The following is a 10896-nucleotide window of genomic DNA, read 5'->3' as shown; positions in this document are numbered from 1 at the left end:
AGTAAAAATCTTAACAATTACTGGCCATTTATCTTCAATCAAAGATATCTAGACAGCATAAGCATTGCGATTGTTGTTTGTATGCAAATACACATGACGTGATACTTAATGACAGTCATGGATAACAGTCTGTTGATATGATTGGCTGAGGAAGAGCATGACAGCTACAAAAATGTTAGTTTGCGTACAAAGGGGTTACTACGGACTACCGGTTCAGTGTTCACCCCTTAGTTATTATATACATGTAATACAGTATAGATTGGTACACAAATATACATTTGTATTAGCAGGATATGTGTGATATTTTCCTTAGGAAAACAACAATCTAGGCAATAACACATGTCCCTGTGTCAAAGTACGTATATCCTGTTGTATAGCAAATGGCATGTTCCAAAATATTTTCGTCCAGAAGTACAAATATACACTATCTAGAATTTCCTTTTTTATGTTGAAAAAGATAATTGTTTAATACAAAATACATGTACCTCTGAGTTTCCTTATAGTTCACCTTGTCACTATATAGGTTTTTTTATTATTGTTATATATATAGTACATTTTGGAACTTGTTTCATTGATACAACTTTAATATTCATAACCAATTGATGCAAAGTACACTAATTTAATGATGTTATTACAAAATGAAATTGTTACAGTGATGTAATTTTATTATATGTTCATTTTTTTTCATCTTAAGTGAAAGGTACATTTTTTTTGAAGTCACGTACCTTTGACTGTGCGACCTTTCTGTCTGCAATATTGTCTAAGAAGACAAAACAGTCATCAGAAAGATTGCAACAATTGTCGAAGGAAAATGTCCAGAAAGTAATGTTAAGATTGACTACAAAATGGGATAGAACATGTTTGCTGGGGTGCACCATGTCACGCTCTGAACTTGATTCTGTTGGAATAGACTCAGATAACATAACTAAAGATACAGAAAAAGTGATGACTGTGACAACTGAAGTCCAGAATGCCAGCATTGCTGCCACAGATATGTATCATTTGCACCTTGACGAAAGAAAGAGCTCTATCTCAAGACAGATATAGAAATTGAAAGACACTGTGGAAAGAAAACAAGACAGTTGGACAAAGCATCAAGTTGGATGACATACCGGAGTTTTCCGAAAACAAGCCCATCCGAAAAGTTGCCCATGGGCGATCATTTGGCGGGTGGGCGTCTAATGGGTTTTTCAGATTCACTACGGCAAGAATTTTGCCTTGTTATATTGGTAACGTTAGTTTTTATTTAGTTCGAATGTTTCGTTGAAAAAAACCATAAACTTAGAGTGCCAATAAAAATGGATGTTTTTTACACGAGGAGAATGTGATCGTGAAGGTAGGTACATACACCTTTGTGCTGAGATCGATCAACAAGTCGGCAGATGACTCATGGAGACCCGCAGACGTCACTGTCAATGCGACACACTGGGTCTAAAAATAGGTCAGGGTAATTTGCAAGGTGAGTGTGCACACAAAGTGAATTACATCGAGTGAGAGTTGAAGTAATGTGTAATGTCATGTATAAATGAGTTCATGGAGATTTAACGATCGGTACAAGGCTAATGTCAAGTTTATCCAGGGTGAACAAATCATTTTGTGAACTGGTGGTCCCGGACCAGTGATGGAAAAATTGCAGTGGTCCTGCTAAAAATCATTAGTGGTCCCAAGTCCCGCTAATGTGAAACATTGAATCTTGCCTTTGAATCTGTATATTCAGACGTACACTATTTTTAGTTGAACAATATCCACTTTATAATAATAAATATAAAGTTGACATGCTTGGTTTCAGTCAATTGACAATTCTATTCTATTTGTAATGGTTATTTTTGAGGCATCAACGCAACAATAAAATCAATGCTGATAGAATGATAGCAAATAAAATGTTTCATTTCATATATTTGAATTATTATAAAATGAATTTATTATTCTTGTCTTCCTAATTGTTGTGTCCCTAAACTGGTATGTCCCCATTAGTAATGATATAGCCACATGGCTGTTGACTGTTGACTGCCAAATAATCGCCCTGAGCTTCTATTTAGTTCCTCTCTGTTGTGGTTCCGAATTTGCTGATTTTCCGAATAGTGGCCCAGGGCTAGTTTTCGGAAAACTCCGGTAATACACAACCGTATTGACAGCTTAAATGAAACACTTGACAACATTCAATCTCATAGATACCCACAGACAAAGTATGACAAACAGAAAGCAAGGTCTGCAATCAAGCGTAAAGCTAACTTTCTCACTGAGTCTGATAGTCTGAAGAAGAGATGCCTTACAAATCAAGGTAAACGATTGCTTCTGGATAGTGACAATGAAATCTTTATTGGTAAGTGAGTGGAGGACAAAGCCACATACCATGGTCGACGTCATGACACAGTCATGTATATAAATCAAGGTATGAAATTAAAGAGTTTTTTAAACATTGCAAATTACAGGCTGGCTCGTAAGAACAAGACATTGATAAAATCATCAACAACTGTGTAAAATTGTGCCCGCAACATAAGATCACTACAAGCAAAGCAACATCGTGGCAAGGGCTTTTTCTGCTTCAAGAAGCCACCAAAGGCTGAAGATACTTTGAATCTTAACACTTACTACCAAAGAGGACATGTTTAGAACATAAAGAAAATCTGATATTCTTCTCCAAGAAGAATATGGCTAGCAAAGCCTTTTGCTTAATGAGAAGCATTGACGACAAAACCTACCTTTAACCTCTGAAGGTTTTGACAAAGCATGTAACACTGCTATTCTCACCCTGGGTGATATGAACAAAGCAAAACAATTACCGAAGTATGACTGGCCACAAAAGGAAGTGTAAATTACTCCCTCAGCACATAGAGTATTCGACAAAAAAAGAAGAAGATGGCAATGTTGAACATTTACTTATTGTAGCTGACCACCATTTTGTTGTAGTGAGGCCAAAAGCAATCATTGGATCATCAGGGACTGTTTGGGCATCTGAAACGGAAAGACTGAGACACACACATCCCAATATATTTGAGGTAGACTCATCAAATGGTCCAAATTATAGCCAAGCATTTTGGGTAATATGTGCTCGTATTAATAGTGACTTATCTCTCTACACACAAATGGTAGAAGAAGAAGATGAAAGAAAGGTGTCAAGTTATGAAAACTGTAAACATCGACTGTATGAAATACAACGGCTAAGACATTTCCAACACAGGGTACAGATAGCATTAACTGAGTTAGAAGTCTCTGATATCAGTGAAGGTGAAAAGAACCTCCTTACAACACGAATCCACATGTAGTAACAAAAGACAGTGCCACTACTCTGCTGTCTTTGCCAAACTGATCAGGTACGCTGTGACTGGCGCCCTCAGTGGAGACTGGTGAGAGGGCGGAACGACATGAGGCAAGACAAGGGGGCACTTTAGGTTACTTAATACGAAAGTTGCCCGATTGTTGGATTTTATTTGATTAAATTTAGACCCTTGGATATATAAACATACTAATCAATAGTTACTTGTAAAGAGAAAGAGATATTAATTGTGAATAATTTAGTCTATATATTGGGATAGGGTGGCAATGGTCTGATACCCTCACTAAGTGCGTATGAATATCCTTTTTTTTAAAGAATTTATTACCAGCAAATATTTATCAAAATGACCATACTTTGGGTGAGTTTTGCTGAAGGTGAATGATATCGCTATGCCCAAAGCATTAATATAACAAACAAGAAACAAACAAACACTAATTACATTCTACACATGTTATCTATTGTAAGTTTAAATTCATCATGTCCCACAGACTCTGTATTAGAGAAAAGTGGTAACACCTTGATTAAAAATCATAAATGTGATGTCTCTGGTCGGCCTCCGTACTGTTTGCAGCAAACATACGTGTCTTATCAAAGTCAATTTACCACCCGGGCATGTCACCGAGTACATTGTTGTATGTCTCTAAACGCCATACTGTTATCAACAATCAGGTATTTATGATTGTTGTCATTTGAAATAATCAAAACGTTTAAATGTTCGTTTAAATTCAATATTGCTAGTTTGAGAAAATGACAACTCTCCTATATATAAGATAAATATGACATCGATTGTTACAAAACCAAAATACACAGTCTTTCAAAATACCATTACACTTTGACAGTTGGATCTAGGTTAAACAATGAAGTGGGTATAAGTTTATATTTGTTAATGTGAAGTCAGCCTATCTGTTACTCACTTTGATATATTTAGTTGTAAACCTGTTATATGTAAGTAACGTCTTATTTAACAGTAACAGTTATAAGCCAACAGTTTAAAAACTGTGAAATTTAATTCTTTCTGGAGTATCGTGTGTCCCTTACAAAACTGGACTGCTTATTAAGTGGTTTGTAAGCATTCCAGAAGCATATCACATGCTTGTTTTAGTAAAAATAAGCATTTCATAGCATGTGTATTGTTGGCATGCTAACTGTAACATGTACATGGTTAATCCTAGAAATGTACAATATTTCACATGCTTAGCAAATATTAACATGTACATGGTAAATCCTAGAAATGTACAAGCTTATTTCACATGCTTAGCAAATATTAACATGTACATGGTAAATTCAGAAATTTACATGCTTCCTACAACTTGTTCAGGTGATATTACCATGTAAGTGAATTCCATACGTTTGCATGGAAAGCTTTCCTACCAGTGCCACATGGTTTGATCCGGGTGTACTGTACAACATATTACCCACAACTCTCTCTGATTTGTAGTGTTGGACATCATCTCCGTGAAGTTAGATAAATCTCACCAGTGTATAGAGTTTTGTAAAAACTTTTTTTTCCGATTGGCAAGCGTAGAATTGCCACTGATGAGTTTCTGAATACCCATTTTCAACGGTTCTGGTATCAGTGATTTATTGTAGAAGGAGTAGCAATTTTAGGAATTTGTCAGCTGAATTTCTTGAAAGAGACATGCAGAATGTTTGCGACGAAACTAAGGAAAATATATGCACCTGTTATGACTTCGCCAAAGATATAGATTTATTTGAATAGGTATGACAAAAGAAATTTACATACTAAAACTCATCATGCACACTGACTACCCAAGTTATTGAAACTTTGACAGTGAAAAGTGTTTTATTCACAGCACATGCTTAATTTAGTTGTTAGTTCATTTTTATACAAAATTTAGAACTTTATTTTTGATTCTTAAGCGTTCTTTGCTACATATTAATTAAACTTAATTTAATACTATGCTTAAATGTTGAAAAGTATGGATTATTGAAAAAGTTATAAAATAAGGAACCTCCAAGCATACCAATCAGAGAGAGTTGTGGGTAAGATAATTTGTACTGTGGGGTGCATGTACAATACAAGTCATGCAATGACGTGTTGTTTCTCGCTTTTGCCAGGCATACATTTGATAAGAATTGGTATTAGTATTGTGAATGCTGAATTTAGTGGTTCCGATTACTGTTCATGTTAAATTTACCTTTATTTGAAAGAAAACTGGGGAGAAATCGATCTGAAAATCAAGGTCATGTTCTACAACACATTGGACATGGAGGCCGCCATATCTGTTTACTTCATTTTCATAATATATTCATAGCTTCCCATGTGACCAGATTCCTGCGATGTTATTGGTTGAAATTCAAAAAATCGCCATTACATGCATTGTCAACGGAAATTTGAACAGTCAACATTCATGCTTGCATTATCAGTCGTATTTTCAACACTACAAAATGTTTACAACAGTGGAACCTTTGCCAGAAGCTGTTACACCATACCAATTACTGATCAGGGTTACAATACAACCAACCCCTTGTGATTATGACATTTACGTGATTTTGGAGATCAGGGGGGCGACGATGCCTGTCACGTGACACTCTATCGTGTCAGCGCAATGGAGCTCATTCAGTATTGATACACTGTCGAGTTCACTTCCTGCCTACCCCTAGCACTGTGTACTACTGCATACAAATTCGCTGCTGACAACAGACTGACAAGGTACGTACATTTTCACGTTTCATACGTTTTAAATTCGTCTTTCCTTTTATTTTGCCATCATAAGGTGGCTGACTAAGTACCTCCCTTCATAGGTCATAGCTAAATATGAGACATCTCCTTACAAGTATTCATGTAAAATGCACATCTATTGTCAAATAATATCATTTGGACTGGTATTGTAGTTGATTATCACTTATTTTTAATGCATCATTGTACCTGTGCTACCATATATAATTTTATATCTCCTCTATAGTGTAGGTGACAGAAGGAGTGGCTAAAATAATTCTGGAGTTTCATTTAGCGGGGCTTAACATATTTTGAGAAGAGCTACAAAATTTGTTATCCATAAATTGTGCATATTTCCTAACTAGAGCTCATGGAAATCAATTGCCATACAGACAAATTGCAAGAGATAAAATCAAAATGAATGAATAAGTACAGTGTAAACTCAACCTCAAATGTTTTGCCATCATTACATGTGGTTTGTTTTTACATCCTTTGTAAAAGAAATCGACCTACCTACCCAATGTGTCGGGTTATGTTGCCCGTTAAACAGCTTTTTTTTCTGGCCTAAGAGAAGGTGTGAAGGTATTCGACATTTGAACTGCAGACCCTCATTAGCATACACTTGTGGCTTCTGATTGGACGACAGCGCAAAGTATGCAGCGATGGCAACAAGAAGTTATTATTTAATTAGTACCTTTTGGCTATTCATTAGCTAGAATCATGACTTATTTATATAACATATTTTGTGATGAAATGTCGTAATTCAGGATGTCCAGCATTATGCTAATGAGGGTGCAATCGGGGTCAGCAGTTCAAATGTTGAGTACCTTCATACCTTCTCTTATTCATATACATTTTTCCTCCCCAAATCATACAGATTGATTCGAGTGCCTGTGGGCCTAGTACAACTCATCTTTCAGCATTCTGTCACAAACTGAAAGCTATCAGAAGTATATATGTCAGGTCTGTCTGTGGTCTCTCAGAGTTCATATTTGGCACCTTTTTACTAAATAATGCTGAATTACTTTTCAAAATCTGCATGTAGAGTAACTAGCACATGTGCTGTATAGAATGTTCACATGCTTATTGACAAGTATGTACACACTTATTCACAAGCATGTACATGGTTATTGACCAATAAGCAGTCCATAAGCATGTGTATAGGCCGAATTATTTAAATTAGCTAAGTATGTGCATGCTTAAATAAGCATGCGTATAAATCATGCACACACTTAAAATAAGCATGTGTATAAGCAAGCACATATTTACCTCATTTAAATAATTCGGCCTATACACATACTTATGGACTGCTTATTCAACCATACATGCTTATATACTTCTAAGCATGTAGAATAAGCATGTGCATGGTTATTCTACATGCTTCTCACATGCTTCTCACATACATGTCAGTTCTGTAAGGGTGTAACTTGTAAATCAGTATATCAAGTGTTACAGTGGTCGAGCAAATACCATCACCCTGAGACTACTACTCTCAATCTTACCTTTGAAGAAAGACAGAAAGACTGAGTTTACATTGTTAATGAAAAAGACACCAATAGCAGAATTTACTTACCTACAGTTACAGATCGATGATTCTATAGTCTGTCAGCTGTGGTAGCCGATGTCAGTCAGAAAGTAACGGATGGTTGGTTCACTTGGCACAAAAACACTGATCGGTAATATGGCGGCGACGATGTACAAAGAAGCAACACAGGGTCGGACGTATACTTCGGTCTGTGCTGTGATGTCAAGTGATCGGTCGAATCAGGTCATCCGTCTATGAAATGATCACATATAAGCAGTGAGGTGCACGTTAAAGTAAAAACCAATATGTATGTTTCCAGTGTGAATATAGTAAAATAATTGTTGAAGTGGCCAGCTTTAGATCTGCAGATTGCTGGTTCAAGCCCCAATCATTGCCGTTTGTAGCTGAAGGCTAAAATTCTTGGGCAAGATTTGAACCAAAACTGTGCCACAGCCTACCTAGTTGTATAACCAGGGATCTGGTAGGAGAGAGGTTGCAATGTGAATGTTTTAATCCTATGCGCTTATAAGGCTGAAATGGATTGTATGCTCCCCAGGGAGTTGGGGGAAATAAAGGGCCATTTTGCCTCTATAGATCCGTCCCATAGGAGATAATTGTAAAGCGCTTTGAACACACAAGGGTTATTATTTATAATATTATACCAGTATATTGATGGTGCAAATCGAGAGATCTGATTGTCTAGACATCGAACTAGCATGTCTAAAACGAGCGATAATGCACGGTTGGCACGCGTCCAAATGTTCATGTTCACTGTTCGTCTACGAGCATTGCGTTGTAGTCCGCCGTGATACTGATAGTGAACTCTGCGAATCGTCAGAGGAGAATGTTCTCAATGGGACAGTATTTTATGGGAAATTATGAAGGAAATTTCAAAAGCCGCCAAGTTATCGCGTATTTGTACAAATCACCGCCTACTAAGGTCAAGGTATGCATGCGATCGGTTCTACATGTAGTACCGCCTAGCCTCGGCTAGAGTGGGAACAAGTGAGCTGTCCTGTCATAAAAATGAAGCAAGTGTAAGAGCTTGAGCACTGTCCGACTTACCATTAATCTAAATATAAATTTGTCAGGGGTCTTGTCTTAGAATATCAGTCATCAATCCGAGAGGGAAAACCACAAACCTGAAAATCTACTGATGTAACTCCTAGTAGTATAAACACATTGTAAATATCAACCTGCCACCATGTCTATCGTCTCACTCTCCACCGAGTCTTGAAGTCGACCGGGCACGAAGCATGTTGTATTCAATAAACCACTTCAAGTTTATACCTTGAGTCAAACAGGTTGTTTATTCATCACTGTGCACTTTTAATGAGCCGATCAATGTACAGATTATCCCTAGAAACAACCAGCAGATAAAATAAGTCCAGTCGATACACGACGTTCATGCCATGGTTAATTAGTCACAAGGGGTGCATATGAAACGAGAAAACGCTAGATCTAATCTTGTTTCTGATATTTTCAATATACTAGTATAATATAATAGCGATAACCCCTTCCCCCCCCCCCCCAGGGAAGGTATACCACTCGGTTTTGACCGGTGAACACAATATATGCACTAGCTGTCGCTCGTGCATATATTTCGTTCACTGGTCAAAACCTCTTGGTATACCATCCCCAGGGAGTGGTTTATTGCTTAAATAATGTACGACATGTCTGAAGTAGCTTACCTCATTTGCTGTCAAGCTCTAGTCCCCAATGCTGGACACCACCAGGGTCATAAAGGCGTCGTCTAGCAATCTGCCACGTAAAGACATTTACATTTCATTTCTTATTATGTTCTTATTATGTTGAGTCTATATTTGATACTATATAACATACTCATAATTATAATAACAGTCCAATACCACCAGGGAAAGAACGTTTCCTGTTACTTCATGCACCTTTGATTTGAAAGGTCATATGAACAACGAATTGCACATCACTCCAAACATATATATACACATACATTGATTATGATAATATCATTTTTGGAGACAGAGATATGGTGTTCTTTAACATTTAATATCCTTTTAAATAACGTCGCCACACTGTTACCATGAAAACGGCTTCCCGTGAGTTTGCATACATACATACATACATACATACATACACACATACATACATACATACATACATACATACATACATACATACATACATGTACATACATACATACATACATACATACATACATACATACATACATACATACATACATACACACATACATACACACATACATACATACATACAGACAGACAGACATACATATACATACATACATACATACATACATACATACATACATACATACATACATACATACATACATACATATACACACACACACATACATACATACATACATACATACATACATACATACATACACACACACACACACACATACATACATACATACATACATACATACATACATACATACATACATACATACATACATACATACATACATACACACACACACACACACACACACATACATACATACATACATACATACATACATACATACATACATACATACATACATACATACATACATACGTCTAGGTTCTGATTTGGCTTGGAACTTTTTAGATTTAGAGTTATCTAGTAGAATACAAAATGTGTATACTAAAGCAATACCCCCCCCCCCTCCCCCCCCCCCCGGACGGATGGTATACCAATCTGTTTTGACCAGTGAACACAATAAACACACTCGCTATCACTCTTGCATATATTTTGTTCACTATATTATAATATACCAGTGTATTGAAAACAATAGGAAACAAGATAAGAACTGGATTCACACCCCCCCCCCCCCCAGAATAATTTGCTTAACAATAAAGCTGCTTTCAAGACAGCTGATCTAATGGACGCCTTGACTATGAACGTCGAGCAGCGACTGGATTTATTTTATCTGCTGGTCGTTTCTAGGGATAATCTGCGCATTGATCGGCTCATTAAAAGTGTACAGTAATAAATAAACAACCTGTTTAACTCAAGGTATAAAGACAACATGCTTCGTATCCAGCCGACTTCGCGACTCGATGCAGTGAGATGATAGACATGGCGGCAGGTTGATATTTACAATGTATTTATATTTAATACTGGAAGTTAAGTCAGTAGTTGTTTGGGGATTTCCCTCTCGGATTAATGACATACTCGAGGACAGGACCCCAGACAAATTTCTCTTTAGATTAATGGTAAGTCGGCCAATGTAAGCTCTTATACTTGCTTCATTTTTATGACAGGACACGCTCACTTGTTTCCACTCCAGCCGAGGCTAGAAGTAGAACCAATCACATGCGAGCCTCGACCTTAGTAGGTGATAATCTGTACAAATACATGATAACACAGCTGCTTTCGAAATTTCCTTCATAATTTCCCATAGATATTGTCTCATTG

General features: G+C 36.8%; 1 long non-coding RNA gene across 1 annotated transcript in view; it reads right to left on the bottom strand.

The window, feature by feature from the left end:
- Nucleotides 1-8804: 8804 nt before the first annotated feature.
- LOC144440071 (uncharacterized) overlaps nucleotides 8805-10896 on the bottom strand; it is a 5280-nt gene continuing 3188 nt past the window's right edge. Inside the window, exons 2-3 of the long non-coding RNA XR_013481160.1 lie at nucleotides 9174-9243; nucleotides 8805-8841 (exon numbers count right to left, since the gene is read on the bottom strand). This is a non-coding gene — a long non-coding RNA (uncharacterized LOC144440071). The remainder of the gene's footprint in view (nucleotides 8842-9173; nucleotides 9244-10896) is intronic.

Source organism: Glandiceps talaboti, chromosome 9 (genome assembly GCF_964340395.1).
Source record: "Glandiceps talaboti chromosome 9, keGlaTala1.1, whole genome shotgun sequence".
Classification (NCBI taxonomy): domain Eukaryota; kingdom Metazoa; phylum Hemichordata; class Enteropneusta; family Spengelidae; genus Glandiceps; species Glandiceps talaboti.
Note: the sequence above shows the minus strand (reverse complement) of the source record. Positions and strands in the feature narration are given on the sequence as shown.